The sequence below is a fragment of the Cryptomeria japonica genome, chromosome 3, assembly GCF_030272615.1.
Source record: "Cryptomeria japonica chromosome 3, Sugi_1.0, whole genome shotgun sequence".
In the NCBI taxonomy this organism is placed as follows: Eukaryota; Viridiplantae; Streptophyta; class Pinopsida; order Cupressales; family Cupressaceae; genus Cryptomeria; species Cryptomeria japonica.
The window spans coordinates 43,395,271-43,409,828 of NC_081407.1; the positions used below are offsets into that span (position 1 = coordinate 43,395,271).

At 32.9% G+C, this 14,558-nt stretch overlaps 1 pseudogene; it reads right to left on the minus strand.

The window, feature by feature from the left end:
- Positions 1 to 5,338: 5,338 nt before the first annotated feature.
- LOC131033629 (probable sugar phosphate/phosphate translocator At1g12500) overlaps positions 5,339 to 14,558 on the minus strand; it is a 33,713-nt pseudogene continuing 24,493 nt past the window's right edge.

Below are 14,558 nucleotides of genomic sequence, written 5' to 3' on the forward strand. Positions count from 1 at the left end.
ATACCATCCTGGACACCGCTCGCAACTGCACCCTTGAATTCTTCAATTTTCAGAAGTGGGTGGTTGAAAACATCACCAGCATGTAGGGTAAACAAAGGGAGCTGGAAGATAAGATCAACAAGATGATTAAGATGTCTGACTCTGGGAAACAGAACAAGGAGATGGAAAACAGTGAAGCGGAGGGGGAAATGGAAATGGAGGACTGGCTGGAGAAAGATCTGATAAAAGGCGACCTGAAACATTTGGAGGATGTTATTAAACCCATGAAGGAACAGGTGGAGGAGGACAAGGACAACGTCAACACCCAGATGGCTCGAAATGAGAAAGCTTTGAAAAGCCTTATGAACCACAGCCTCCAGGTCCTTAAAGTCTCCTCCCAAAATATGAATGTGCTGGTGAATCATCTGGAAAAGAAAAACCAGGAGAAGAACCTAGTAATTATAGAAGATGCTCCTACTTCCAGCCTAACCCACCAGACCCCTAGGCACAGAACCAGGCAGACTACGACTGAGAAGGACACGAAAATGAAAGAGAGTCAGATTGCTCAGGAAAACGCCGACTTGAGGGAAGTGGCCAAGGCAATGATGCTCTTGGTGTAGAATGCAGAAGAAACCATGAAGAGTTTTTAAATTTCTTGTAATGCTGGGCTTGGGGTCAATTTCTTGCTAGCCTCTTGCTATCCTTTTCTCTGTTGTTGGTTTTTTTGCTGGTCTTTTGCAGCTGATGTGTTTTGTTTCTTTCTTGAATATCTTTCAAATGTAAATGGGTTTTGGGTCCCTTAAAACCTATTTTTACTTAATCAAAAACAAAATTTATCTAATGTTAAGAGATTGATTAGTCTTAGTTAGATTTGTTACTAGCTTTATAAACAATTACAATGAAAGCTTTGTTACTAGTTAGATTTGTTACTAGCTTTATAAATAGTTGCGATATAAAGTTAACAGACAAATGGTAAAAGTGAAAGCCATTTTGAAGTGATCCAAGAATTTAATTGTGATTGAGACAAGGAGTTTTGTACGGTTAATTCAATATTTTAGAAATCTTTTCAAGTCATATTCCACAATTGAAATGCTTTATATCTATAGACACAAACTACTTTTTTTAACATACTTAAGGTCATTTCCATAGCATAGAGATATAGAGAGTAAATAAAATAGAGTTTAAGCCATGAATTGTAGAAAATAGATTTTGTTGTTTATATTCATATTGTTGATTACATAGGAAAATATTCATTTAACTTTATAAAAGGGCAGTCACCAACAATCCAAATGACTTCCACTTGTACTAAATTCTTAACAATAAATGGATCTCATTCTGATAAATTTTGATCTTAGCTACTTCATAGACTTAGCTAATGTTTGATCTCAGAATTAGACAACTATTTTGTGTATTTGGTGACAGCCCTTTTAAAAAGTTAAATGAATACTTGCCTTGTAATCAGTAATATGATTATAAACAACAAAATCTATTTTCTACAATTCATGGGTTAAATTTTATTTTATTTATTCTCTATGTCAAAGATTAGTTAAGACTATGAAGTAGCTGAGATCAAAATCTATTAGACAGAGATCCAACAATCAAAATGGCTTCCACTTTTACTAAATTCTTAACAATAAATAGATCTCATTCTGATAAATTTTGATATTAGCTACTTCATAGAATTAGCTAATGTTTGATCTCAGACTTAGACAACTATTTGGTGTATTTGGTGAAGACCATTCTCCTAATGGGCATTATATTTCATTAGTGTCATCAACCCAAACTCTTCTTGCAGGTCACAAATTTTTATTGATGACAACTAAATACTACACACATTGGATAGAAGCTATAACTTGTAAAATTTGTATCACATACATGGTCATCAGATTTATCAAAGATAACATTGTAATCAAGTTTGCTATGTTATTCGCCCACATATGTGAAAATAACCCCACTTTTTATTCTTCTCAATTGATGTAATGGTGTTATCGATTTAAGGTTAATTTAAATTTTTATTCCAATCAGAAAGAAACTATGATCATAACCAACCTCTTCAAACCAGTAGTGTCAACCCAAACAATAGCCTCCATGTCGTGTGTCTCTTGGTACCCTAAAAACGCATCTATGGGATACCCAAGAAATAATAGCTATGCAAATCTGATTATGTTTGAGATGCACATAATATGAAGCTAAGTGATGGCCCACCTGTAAACTGATTAGCCTATCTTCACCATCTCACCCGCTAGCATCAAAATTAGGCCACCCAATTGAAGCTATAGCCACCTCGGGGTTCAACACAACACATTTTGATCTGAACTATCCCTCGCTCAATGAGTTCTGGTCAAGTTCTTCATTCACCACCATCTCTCATCTTGTGAATCTCCTCTTCCTGACCGAGCTCCTTTTTTCAAACAGTTCACTACTTTGGTCGCTCGTCCTATGAATCTCCTCTTCCTCATCAAGTTCCTGCGCGCGCGAATGAAGTCTTTTTCTTTTCTTTGTGGGAATGAAGTATTTTGATGCTTTGCATAGTAATTTTAAGTATTTTACTATGAAATTGAAATTGACCTATGGGATATTATACATTTTTATATGTAATTATAAGTAAACATTGCCAAGCTATGGGGAATTATATGAAATATTATACATTTAAAAAATTGAAATTGACCTATGGGATATTAAACATTTCTATATGTAACTAGAGAATTTGTTATCCGAATGAACACTGCCAAGCTATGTTAAATATATTTTTTGCACAATTTCACTAATATGTTTCAATCGTTGACAAAATCCAAAATTATTTATGATATTTTTCTAAGGTCTATTGCTCACAACCTATTCGTACATTGATGCAATATTTTTTACCATGTTCTACCATTATGTTGTTTTGAGGCTTTTAGTTTGAAAAATAAGTAAGGCTAAACACGAAGACAAATCTATTCAAATTTTAGAGGGGGAGATCAAGAAGGAAAGTTAAGGTTGGCATTATGCTCACTATGACTAGTTCATAGTTTGTTCCAGGGTGTTCCAAAGAAATGCACTAGAGTATTAGGCTATGCACTAGCTAGAAAAAGTGTGTGGGTGTTCATTGGAGCAAGTAGAGTGTGGGTTGGCTGACATGTAGTTCATGTCCCCAATCTTGGAGTAACGTGTGGGGTTTAGGACATAGTTGACTAGACATTGTGATTGAGAAACTAGCTTGTGGGTGACTTGTAGATATTATGAATATAATCTAGAACAACATAAGGTGTAAACTATTATGGGAATGCATATATATTGTTGATCAAATTCATTCCAATGAGTTGTATGTGAGTAGAACTGATAACTCTTTCTTTGTATTCTCTTCTCACTTTTAAATTTATTATTTCCACTAGTACAAAAACAATAATATATGACTAAAAAACTACCAAAAATTGCATATAAATGACCAAATTTGATCATGTGACCATTAGTATTGTATTACTAGTCATTAATCACATGACCAAATTTATGACTAAACTATTTTAGTCATTTATTGGTTGTTTTGATTGATCAATTTGGTCATTGATTTAGACATTAATTTGGTCATTGATTTAATCATTTATTTAATCACTGATTTAGTCGTTAATTTAATCATTGATTATTGTCGACCAGACATTTATTTAGTCATTGGGTTTTGTTGACCAGTCATTTATTTACTCATTGATTTGGTCATTGATTTAGTCGTTAATTTAGTAATTGATTGTAGTTAATTGGTCATTTATTTAGTCATTAATTGTTGTCAATTGGTAGTATATTTAGTCATTTTAATCATTATTTTACCATCAACTGGTCATATATATAGTCATATTAGGGCACGATGGAATTGAGCCACCATCCTCCTTCTTGTAAAGCAGGTGCTCTTCCATTGAGCTAGTACCCTTCAAAGAATAATTATACCATGTATACTATGTTAGCCTATAAACATACATTTCTATAAAATACAAAATTAAGTATTTGATGACAAAGAATCAATATTTAAGGACATAACATCAGCATCTAAAATATATAAGAGAGGATTTCAATGACCAATGACCAAGTCTACACTCAGCTAAAATATCTACAATGACCAACTCTACAATCAGCTAAAAAAATCTACGAGAGGATTTCCAAACAAGAAGATTGACTCGCATCTTTATTTTTTCCCCATATCTCCTCTGCTAACTTCTTTGCATATTCAAGGTCATCAAACACTGAAATATTATCGAATAAGGTTCTTGATTTGACCTGTTGTACAAGAAAATAGGAGAACACAAACTGTAACTAGCTATTAAATTCTTACAAATAATAAGTGTTTTTTGCTATTGTGCATAGAAATTGAACACAGCTTAGGAGGCGAATAGGATTTCATTTTTTATTGAGCTCTATTTTCATTCGAATAACAAAATTAAGATTTTCATTTTTAAACTTCAAATTTAATCCTGTATTTCAAATACGTAAGTGGAATTCCCACAAAGTTTGTTCACTAATTGTAGATTTGCCTTCCTAATCTGAGTTTTCCCTTTGATCAGTGTAATGGAAGGGGTCCACAATTCAAATAACAAATATTTGACCTACATATCCTATTCATGTATACTCTTAGATCATAGTAAAATACATTTTTCCAAGGATCTATGTTCTATTGGACACTAAATTATCCTTCAAAAGATAGAAAAATGGCATTCATCATACTGAACAAAAATTGTATATAAAATTTGAAATATTCATCTATCAGGTTCAAATCCAAATGAAGTATTTTAAGTGTGATCAACATCTACAAGAGCATCCAAAACCTTGTGTTTATCAGAGAAGGCAAAAGAGAAAATGTTATTTATTAAAAAATCATAAATGAGATCATTGCAAATGTCTGAAATGAAAGAACAATACAAAAGGAAAGTATCCATTGAAAAAACGTAAATGGAAATTTGTAATAGAGCATTTGCTCTTTTAGAAACATAAAAATAAAAGAATATTCAAGCACATTGCAAAAAGAGATTAAAGTAGCTTGGCACCTGAATTGATTTGAACTTCGATTTTACTAGCCTTTTAAAATTTGGTTTATAAGTCTTTGTTTTGAAACCTCAACAAAACTATTTATATGTGCAACATGTAGAGTTCAAGGTAGGCTTGCATCAGACATAAGGGATTGGACCTGCTCATCTTGAGAGAGTGTCTGAAATGCACAAGATCCATCAACATTCTTGTTTAACATGTAGAGTTCAAGGTAGGCTTGCATCAGACATAAGGGATTGGACCTGCTCATCTTGAGAGAGTGTTTGAAATGCACACGATCCATCAATATAAGAACTCATATAGAGAGAATAAGGAAAAAAATCATGAAAGAATAAAATGGTCACAAGCATTAATGTGGTGCCTTGAATATCTTCTTTGCTTCACTGTACAAAATCACACCCATGATTGTGATTACAAAACCTTTCATCCCCATGACAGTAACTAGGTTCTTGAAGATAAGAAATGAAATAACCGTTGCAATAGTTGCCTTGGCATTCCGCAACACTTGTAAAGTAAGAAGACTGGTATGATTTGTGACTAAAAAGTTTGTTAGATTCACAAGATAAGCCATCATCATGTTTCATTGAAGCGGGAATATGATGAAAGGATTTTCTCTTTCTTTCACAATAATCATAGTACCACATTACCTTCCACAAATAGGGTGATAGAAAGAAACAACAATGCAGCTATTGGATTTGTGTAAATGAGAAAATTCATAGAGTGCAGTTTCTTTGCCTTAGATGTAAGCAAAAGCCCTTGAACAAATGATTTCAATTCTCTTGTAGTAGTTGATCCCAAGCAAACTAAAAATCCAAAAAGGTGGAATAGTGACTCACTGTTGCTAGCAATAACAATGTTAAACACCACATGTACCAAAGCCATATAAACAAAAAAGGATTATCTCTTATAGATATTACAAATGCAAATATTATTGTGGAGAAAGGATGTGTGGCTCTTATAGCTTGATTAAAGGAAACTCACAAATATCATATGCCTATACTACAAAATTGCAGATGGGAGAGGAATTTTGACCCAGGCCAGTGATAAAGAATCAGTGCAACAGTATAGCCATCAAAAGGTCAAAAGTCACCAGTTTGATGAGAAGGAGCAACCCTTACAAAGATGCAAGCCTTTCTCAAGAATAGTGAAATACATCTTCACAATAGTCATTGAATATGAAGGAGACATTGAGTAAAAATGTTAATGACATTTACAGCTCCAAGGTACAGTAAAGAAGATAGCCACTGAGAGAAAGCCTTATCAGTAAATGGGATGGTCATAAATAATGAAAAAAAAAATGAGATTTTCTTCATTCTTTTGAAGTCATGAAATAGCATTGAGCTTAAGGAGTAGCCTTTCGCAATTCATAAAGCATAGTTTCACTGCCATATTCATAGCCCAGTCATGAGCCTAGCAGGCCTTAGGGTACAATACTCAAGAAGTTACAATGTCCAAGGAGCCTTATTCATTGTCATAAGGTAGTCCCAGGCCTTTTGGAACAATAAAATATGATTTAGGTGCAACAAAAGAACATCTTATGGAAAGAGCAGAGTGTCCATACAAAATATCTTTAAGCTATCATTAGGTGACATTTAATGTTAAAAAAATCATAGTCATCACAGTCCTTCAAAGACTTTCAAAGCAAAGTCATAAACCTTTAAATGTAGGAAGACAGTCAAAGGGACTATGATGATAGTCATTGCAGCCATGTAGATTAAGGATTAGACCCAAATAGAGCCATGTACACCATTGACTAGGCAGAGAACTAAGTAATCCATGTCATATGGTCTTTGGTATTCATGAGAATCAGAAAGACAACCAACACATGTCCAAAATCAAAGAGATCTTAGCTATAGTGCAGCCCCAAGAAAGCATGTTGAGAGAAGACTTTTATCAATCAAAAGATTATTCAATGATAGTAATGGAAGCCTAAAGATTAGCAGAGCAACATCTTCAACATCAAAAGGATAGTCAAGTAGTTTCCAAGGTTTTCGTGGCAGTCATATAAAAGAAAATTGTAAGGTTATAACACAAGGGATCCCTTATTAAGCATATTTCAACTTTGACAGTGAAATGCATTGAAAGGAATTTGAATGAAGCATATAACAGAAGACTGTAAGCTATGTTCCAATAACATTGCAAAGATGAAAATATACAGTCGCAATAAGCTAGCTCAATGATCATATCAAGGTCAACATAAAAACAATAAAGTAATGAGTCACAATGGCAGTTCATTACAAAAGCCATAGTCACAAACACAAAGCTACAACCCCAAATAGTCATTGTTCTATTACAACCAATCATTAGCATGAAAACAAAGTAAAAATGTAATGAAAAGCATAGCCAATAGAAACAATGTTGCAGGTATAGCAGTGAGATTCATCTTATCAGTGGTACTGTGACCAAGGAAGATTTCAAGATTGTTCCAAGAATTGTATTAAATGTCTTAAATAGATATTTGCTATTATGAAGTATTATTCCTTGTTCTTCAAGAGTCTTTTTTTTTAGAGTCAATCAAAGGATCTTTTCATTGCTATAAAAAAATGCATTAGAACAACTGATCATGGCTATCCTATAAGATTTAGTAGTTATTATAGAGCTATGACAAGTCCATTTGTAGGAACTTGAAGATAATAACAGTAATAAAGCCAAGCTCCATGAAATATGGCCACAGACTAATGCATATATCAAGATGAGAAAAAGTAAGCAATAGAGAGTAGCTTTTGGGCTCTCAAAAAGCCTTTCAACGTGAGTTAAGGATACTCATGTTATCCAATTTGCATGCTTATGTCAATTGCATATATAGAGTTTGTGTATATAATTTCATACTTCATTTTGGTCTCATATTCTAGATGTTTTATGAGTCAAGTTGAAAGAAGGCCAAACATTAGTAAAAAGAACTTCATTTTTATAAGAATGTTCTAAATATGTCAAAGGGGCATGGTTGTTAGTTTTAAAATTTAAAAATTCCTTTCATTATGTTGTGTCTCCTTGCAATAGTCTTTTAGAAGCCCAAATCATGGAGCAGATAACATGGTCAAACTTAGGAGGGAATTTTTAACTTTCATTTTTGGCTCAAAACTCCTAACTTTTACCCTAACCTATGATCAAAGGAGAGGCACTCGGGTTCTCATTGAGAAATCCCTAGTTACATCATTTTGTAGCCACACAAAAGTAGTGAGTAATTGAAAGAGCGGCAATGTTCATAATGGTAACAACAGATTTCATGGAGATGACAATGAGATATCTAATTGAAAGAGTAACAATGTTCATAAAGGAAACACCAGTTACAATGAGACTAAGAACCTATGGTGTAAGGTAGGATTCTAGAACTGATCATGCCCTTTTATGTAAAAGAGTAATTTTTTATATCACCATTTCTTTCCAGAAGAATTTGACATTCAAGTATTGGGTTTTGTTCATTACTATGTCATATTTTACAATGATAGTATGACAGTCATAAGAACAAAGCTTCAATAATCCAAACAACATCAACTCAGAGAACATTGCATGAAAGGTTTCTTTGTCTTCTTCTAGGGTCTTATCATGTCATTGTTGCATCAATGAATTCATAGAGAACAGTCCTTAGAGCAGTCTACATCAATGGACCAATCAAATGCTCTATGACAATACTTCAAGGGGAATAGACTTAAATCAAATCAAGAAGGTAATATTAGAGCCATGGACAGAAATCACAAGACAGTGACATAGATGCCAAGGAGTCAAACTTTTTCCCAGACAATACACAATGGGAAAGAGGGTTTCTCATAATAAAGTAGGACTGAATTTGCAGTGATCAAGACTTGTCTGAAGTTTGAATAATAGAAAATATAGTCATAATAATTCAATTGTATCTCTAAATCCATGATCTAGGTTTCTATGATTTTTTTACAGAAACTAAAAAATGAGAGGGTGAAAAAACCCAAAAAATCGTAGAAATCTAGATGATGGATTTTGAGATTTTTTCACCAGTCTGAAATGGAATCCAAGATAACCATAAAAGCTTCACAACAGTGATAAACTTCAGTTCTAGGAACAAAGCTTCCTGATATATATTTAGTCATTGATTTTTATAATGTTAAGTATATCATATTGTCTTTAAGAACTATCTCTTATGTCTCAAGCAAGATATGACACTCATACCTTGTTAAAAAAAATGGATCAGCAAATAACAGTGACTAGGTTACAAGAAAGTACAACAAATAAAGAAAACAAAGATGTGGACCTAGCAGCCCCAAGGAGGATAGATAAATAAAACCCCAAATTGGTTCTAAAGCCTATTGAGGTCATCTAATGTCATAAAGGTAAAAGAGATGTAGTCCAAGAACCTAAATGACAAGGGTTCAAAGTCTCCATCAAGGAAGTATACTTCAATTAGGAGTTGTCAAAGATAATCATATAGCATCAATACTATTTCAAGGAGAAGTATAAGTACGGTGGGGAAGCAATGAGATTGCAACATTTGTATGTTTATGAAGGCTTTTCAAAACTTCAAAGCCATCTCAAAATTTTAATCACCAATCATTGAAATGGTCAATAAAGATAGTCCAATAAAAGAAGGCAAGATACAAGCAAGGGTTGATCAACATCAAACATAGGTAATTTGTAGTGAATAGAGATGAAATCATAGTCTTGGAGCAGTCACAAAGCGTCAAAAGATATAAGAATAGAAAGTTTGTGACAAGAACAAAAAAAGTCACAACTTTATGAGAATAGTGATCAACACGAACACAGTCACATGAAACAATGAACATGTGCTTATAAAAGGGCAGAGGTCTACAAGGTGGAAAGCTAGTCCCAATCATTAATTTGTGTCTATGATATCAAAGGTGAAGCAAGTGGAAAATGATCCCAAGGTTAATAAGGGTATATTGATATAAAAGGCATTTCTTACAATAGAAATCTTAAAGACCCTATAAACAAGCATTTCATACACTATCCAAAACCAATACATAGAGGCCTTCATCACTGTCATAGGTCATTTTCATAATCCTTATGATGATGGTAAGAAAATATCAGACCATGTACACATGAAAGAGCACGAGCATTAATTTTTTATCATGATGGGCAGATATGATGCTAAGGCATTATAGGGTACTTTAAAGATCTACAGGATCCCTATATGATTGTTGTCCATAAAGATCATAATGATAGGACACAAATATATAGGGCAATTATCTCTATCATGGTTCAAGGATTATTATTTGCAAAGATCAGCCATGTAGGGTTTGAAACAAAGTTTGTATCTTAAAGAAGAGTCCCAATAGGGTATGGAGACCCATACAATTGAAAGCATCATTTCCCACCTGTGAAGGAACACATAGAGAGTAATGAGTCCTTGAGATTCCTCTCCAAAACCTTCAATACAATCCACAAATGTTGAATAGAGTTATGAGTATGTTGCGGAACAAAAATAAACAAAGCTTTGTGTAACAGCTATGACAGTCCAATATGCTTTGGTGCAACATTCACTAACAGTAAGTTAGTAATTAAACCATCAAAGCCAATTAGCTAATGATATTAATGAAGGTATAAACACAATCAAGAAACAAAGGACATCTAAACTAGGGTCAATAAGGGTAATCATGTCTCTAGGATATTGTTGTAATTAGCTACAGCCATAGGACTGTAAAAGTACATTAAAAGGAAAAGGTAATATAAAGAGTGTACTCAAATATCATGAACAAATGTTCATGAAAAAGACATAGCATCAAATCTCAACACCAACAGTGAGCATAATGGAGAATACAAGCAAGGAGCCTAGGAGATATTGGACAATCCATCTAAGAGGATCTCAACCCTATAGGAAAGATATCAGAAATACAGTCATAGTCTCAGTCAGACTAAAGAAATCAAAGCCAATTGTATCATGAATAAAGTAGTTATATTGATTGAAAAAGATCATTCTAGATAGTGAAAATAGTCCAAAGCTTGTTTGATATGGCTACATGACAACAGAGATGAAAGAGAGATGCACATAAAGGCAGGTTTGCTCAGCAAAATGTTGAAGACTTTGTACAGTCCATTTACAAGAGAAAATGGTATGAGTGCATTCATGAGGAAGTAAGTATAGAGAACCCTTGTCATGGACCAAGAATACCATTGTGTGGTGAAAAGAGTAGTGAAGTCATATCACTCTCCAAGGTAGAAAATACAATGAATTTTCAAGTAGTCTTTGGGAAGACAATGAAAGGTCATCAAAGCAGTCCAAGTATACCTCAAGGACAGTCACAAATCTGAAGGTAGATGCAGTCATGATCATGAATAGAGAAAACTTCATTTCTAAAGAAAATCTTGTCATTTAGTATTAATCTTCTCAATATTTGATTGTCATTCATCTATGATCACATACATCTTGCTCTTTGTTATTGTACATTTCATTGTCCTCCTTGTGTTCTTTTGAGACTGAGATCAAACCCTGTAACCATACCTTTAAATATGATCTCTATTTAGACTTAAACTTACACTATCCTTTCCTTTATGGCTTGATCCTAGACTGAGCTATAATGACAGTGAGAAATGGCTTCTCATCCCTTAATACTTTAAGCACTCAAAAGAGAAAAGATATAATGATAACAAGAGTTTTTTCCTTTATTGAAGCTCTCAATTTAAAGATTACAAGGAAAAATCTTCTGAGATATGGTCTATCTCTTTAAGAATGAGTAACAACAAAAATTTCAACTCTTTGTGAAGTAGAGATTCAAAATATTATCTTTTTGAATCTTTAATTAGAACTCTTTGTGCTTTAACCTTCAACTATCATTCTCGTGCTTTTGGAGCTATAGCACACCTTTCTATCTGCTGCTCTATCACTAGAACTGTTGTTAGCAATTTTGAGTGTAGCTCTATTTTTCAGGTATCCTAGTTATTTTTGGCTACCAGTGAGCAAAGAAATGCAGATGTAGGGTTTCCAAGCTTAAAAACCACAACACCATTCGCCTTAACTCAAGCTTTTCCCCTTGATCATGGGTTCAAACTTGAGTTCTACCTCTTTGACCAGGATATACCATGGAAATGTAATAATGAAATTTCCCTCCAAGCATCTCAACATAAAATATTTAATTGAAACTCTTCTTTTCAACGTGGATTTCAGAGAAGATCGGGATTTTAAATTATCTTTATATTTCCTCCATTAAAGGTATCGATAAAAGTAAAAGCTTTTGGATAAAATGGGATTTAATCAAAACAATATGGGACCCTTTAAAGCTAAAGAAATTTGACACAAAGTTATTAGACTTGCCCTACAAATCAACTTAGAGTCAAACCATTAACTTTCTCCCTTTTCGAAAAATTGAAACAAAATGTGCAACTTAAAAATGAGATCATTTTTAGACAACAATTAGTGGATGATTGGGTTGTACAAGTACTTCAAAGAGATGTGTAACCCTTATTGCATTTCACCTACAGTTTATCATTATGTGTGCATGGTTGACCTTCTTTCTCGTGTTGGCTATCTTGAGGATACCCAAAACAAAGTGAAAGTTTGAAAAAACAAAGTATCTCAGAGAGCACCGAAAAAACCTTCAAATTTGGGACAGAGCATAAGTTGCAGTAGTTAATGAAGCGAAGAACAATGGCAGCCATGAGCCATAAAAGTAGTAAAGGAAATGTTCCAACTATAGATAAATGTTCCACCCATAAAGGAAATGTTGCAGGCATACAAAAATGTTGCAGCCATAGAGAGATATTGTAGCCATAGAGATTTTTTAAGATTGAAATAGACTAACATATTTTTAGAGTGAATGTGTCAACTTTGTTTTATAGAGAATTTTTATTTTAGATACATATTCTCATACAGTCTTTGCAAAGATCAAAAGGACTTGACATTATAAATATGTTTATACACAATAAAAAAAAAATTATACATAAAATTTCTACTTATCATCCTGATTATCACCTCCTTCTCCATTTCACTGGTTCCAAATTGCACCTAATAATTTTTGACATACAATATCTAGTTGAAAAAGTTTTTATCAAGGAGGCATCCAATAAATATATGCCCATATAAATTTACAGATCTTTTTCATAATTAATTAAATTTTTAATCTTGAATATGGATTTTTGCTTCTATTTTATTTAAACTTGCAATAAGTACTATTGGCTTATTGTATATTTTTCACAACTAATTGAATTTTTTAACGTTAAATTTGGCTTTTTATTTATGTTTTGTTTAGACAGCCAATAACTAGTATTGGCTTATTGGATAGACATTATGGATAGTCCTATTATCTTTTGTGGTTATTTGACAGTAATTATACATGAAATTTTCACAATCCATAATGTTCTAGCTATTGATTTTTCTAGATTCTACTATGTAGATATTTTTATGCCTAATAGTCTGACCAAACTCTATGATCCATGGTCAAGGAAGGGAATGAAAACATGAGAAAAGACAATAGAGCTTGGTTTGAATTGTTCAACATAAAATTATCTACACAATCAAATCCAGAATAATCAATAGCAAGAATACTATAAGTTATGTTTGGTCCAGTGAGCTGGATAATGTTGAGTTTACTATTTTCTATTAATCTCTCGTTCTTCCTCATTACAGTTGGGTGTTGTTGAATTTCTTGTTTTCTATTGTTTTTTCTTTCTTCTTACAGTTAGGTGATTGGTGAATCTACTATTTTCTATTGTAGACAATGACTTTTTCCCTTTTCTATTCAACAATGGCTGGGAAATGTTGAATTATTTCTTGGTTTTTGTTGAATAATGTAGAATTTTGTGTTTTCCATTGTAAAAGAGGACTTGGTTGGATAGATACTTCACCTGCTACATAAAAGCTACTTGAGGACAATATTTCTTGATCATTTAAGTATACATTTTTGAGGATCAAGGGAAATCAACCTAGTTTTATACTGTGAAATTTCAAATTTGTGGCATGTAGGTTATTCACCATGTGAAATTTCATTGTTGGGTTGTGATGAATGGGTTGAACTTATTTGTAACATCCTAGAGTTATTTATACACTATGTTGTGTTAAAAAGCAAAATTCTGTTTGGGCATTGCGCTCTGCACCAGATGCAATTTTTGACATTACAAAATTCCATACAAGGAACTTATTTATGTTATAAATTCATTTTTTTGTGGAATTGATGCAAATAAATACACAACCAAAATCCAGAAACAACATATAGCAACATTATGGATTGTTGAAAACTGATATTACTAATCAAATTCATTCTTTGATTTCAAGATCAAAAACTGATATTACTAATCAGATTCATTCTTTATTTTCAAGATAACTGATATTACTAGTCAAATTCATTCTTTGTTTTCAAGATCAAGTAAGATAATTTACTTTGCACACAGACAAAACAAAACAAATCTACAAATATCTTTCTTGAAGGAAAAAAGGATTTTGTAATGTGAGAAAAGGATAAAAAGGAATAGAAAAACCATTATAGTACTAAATGAATCAATAACCCACCTTTCAAAGATCTAATGTGGTTAAATCATAAGAGAAAAACAAGGGAAACTGATAATGTAAGCTACAAAATTAGTCATTTGTAAACATTAGAGGAAAAGCAACTTACAGTTACTAGGATCCAATTAGGCTATGGAGAAAG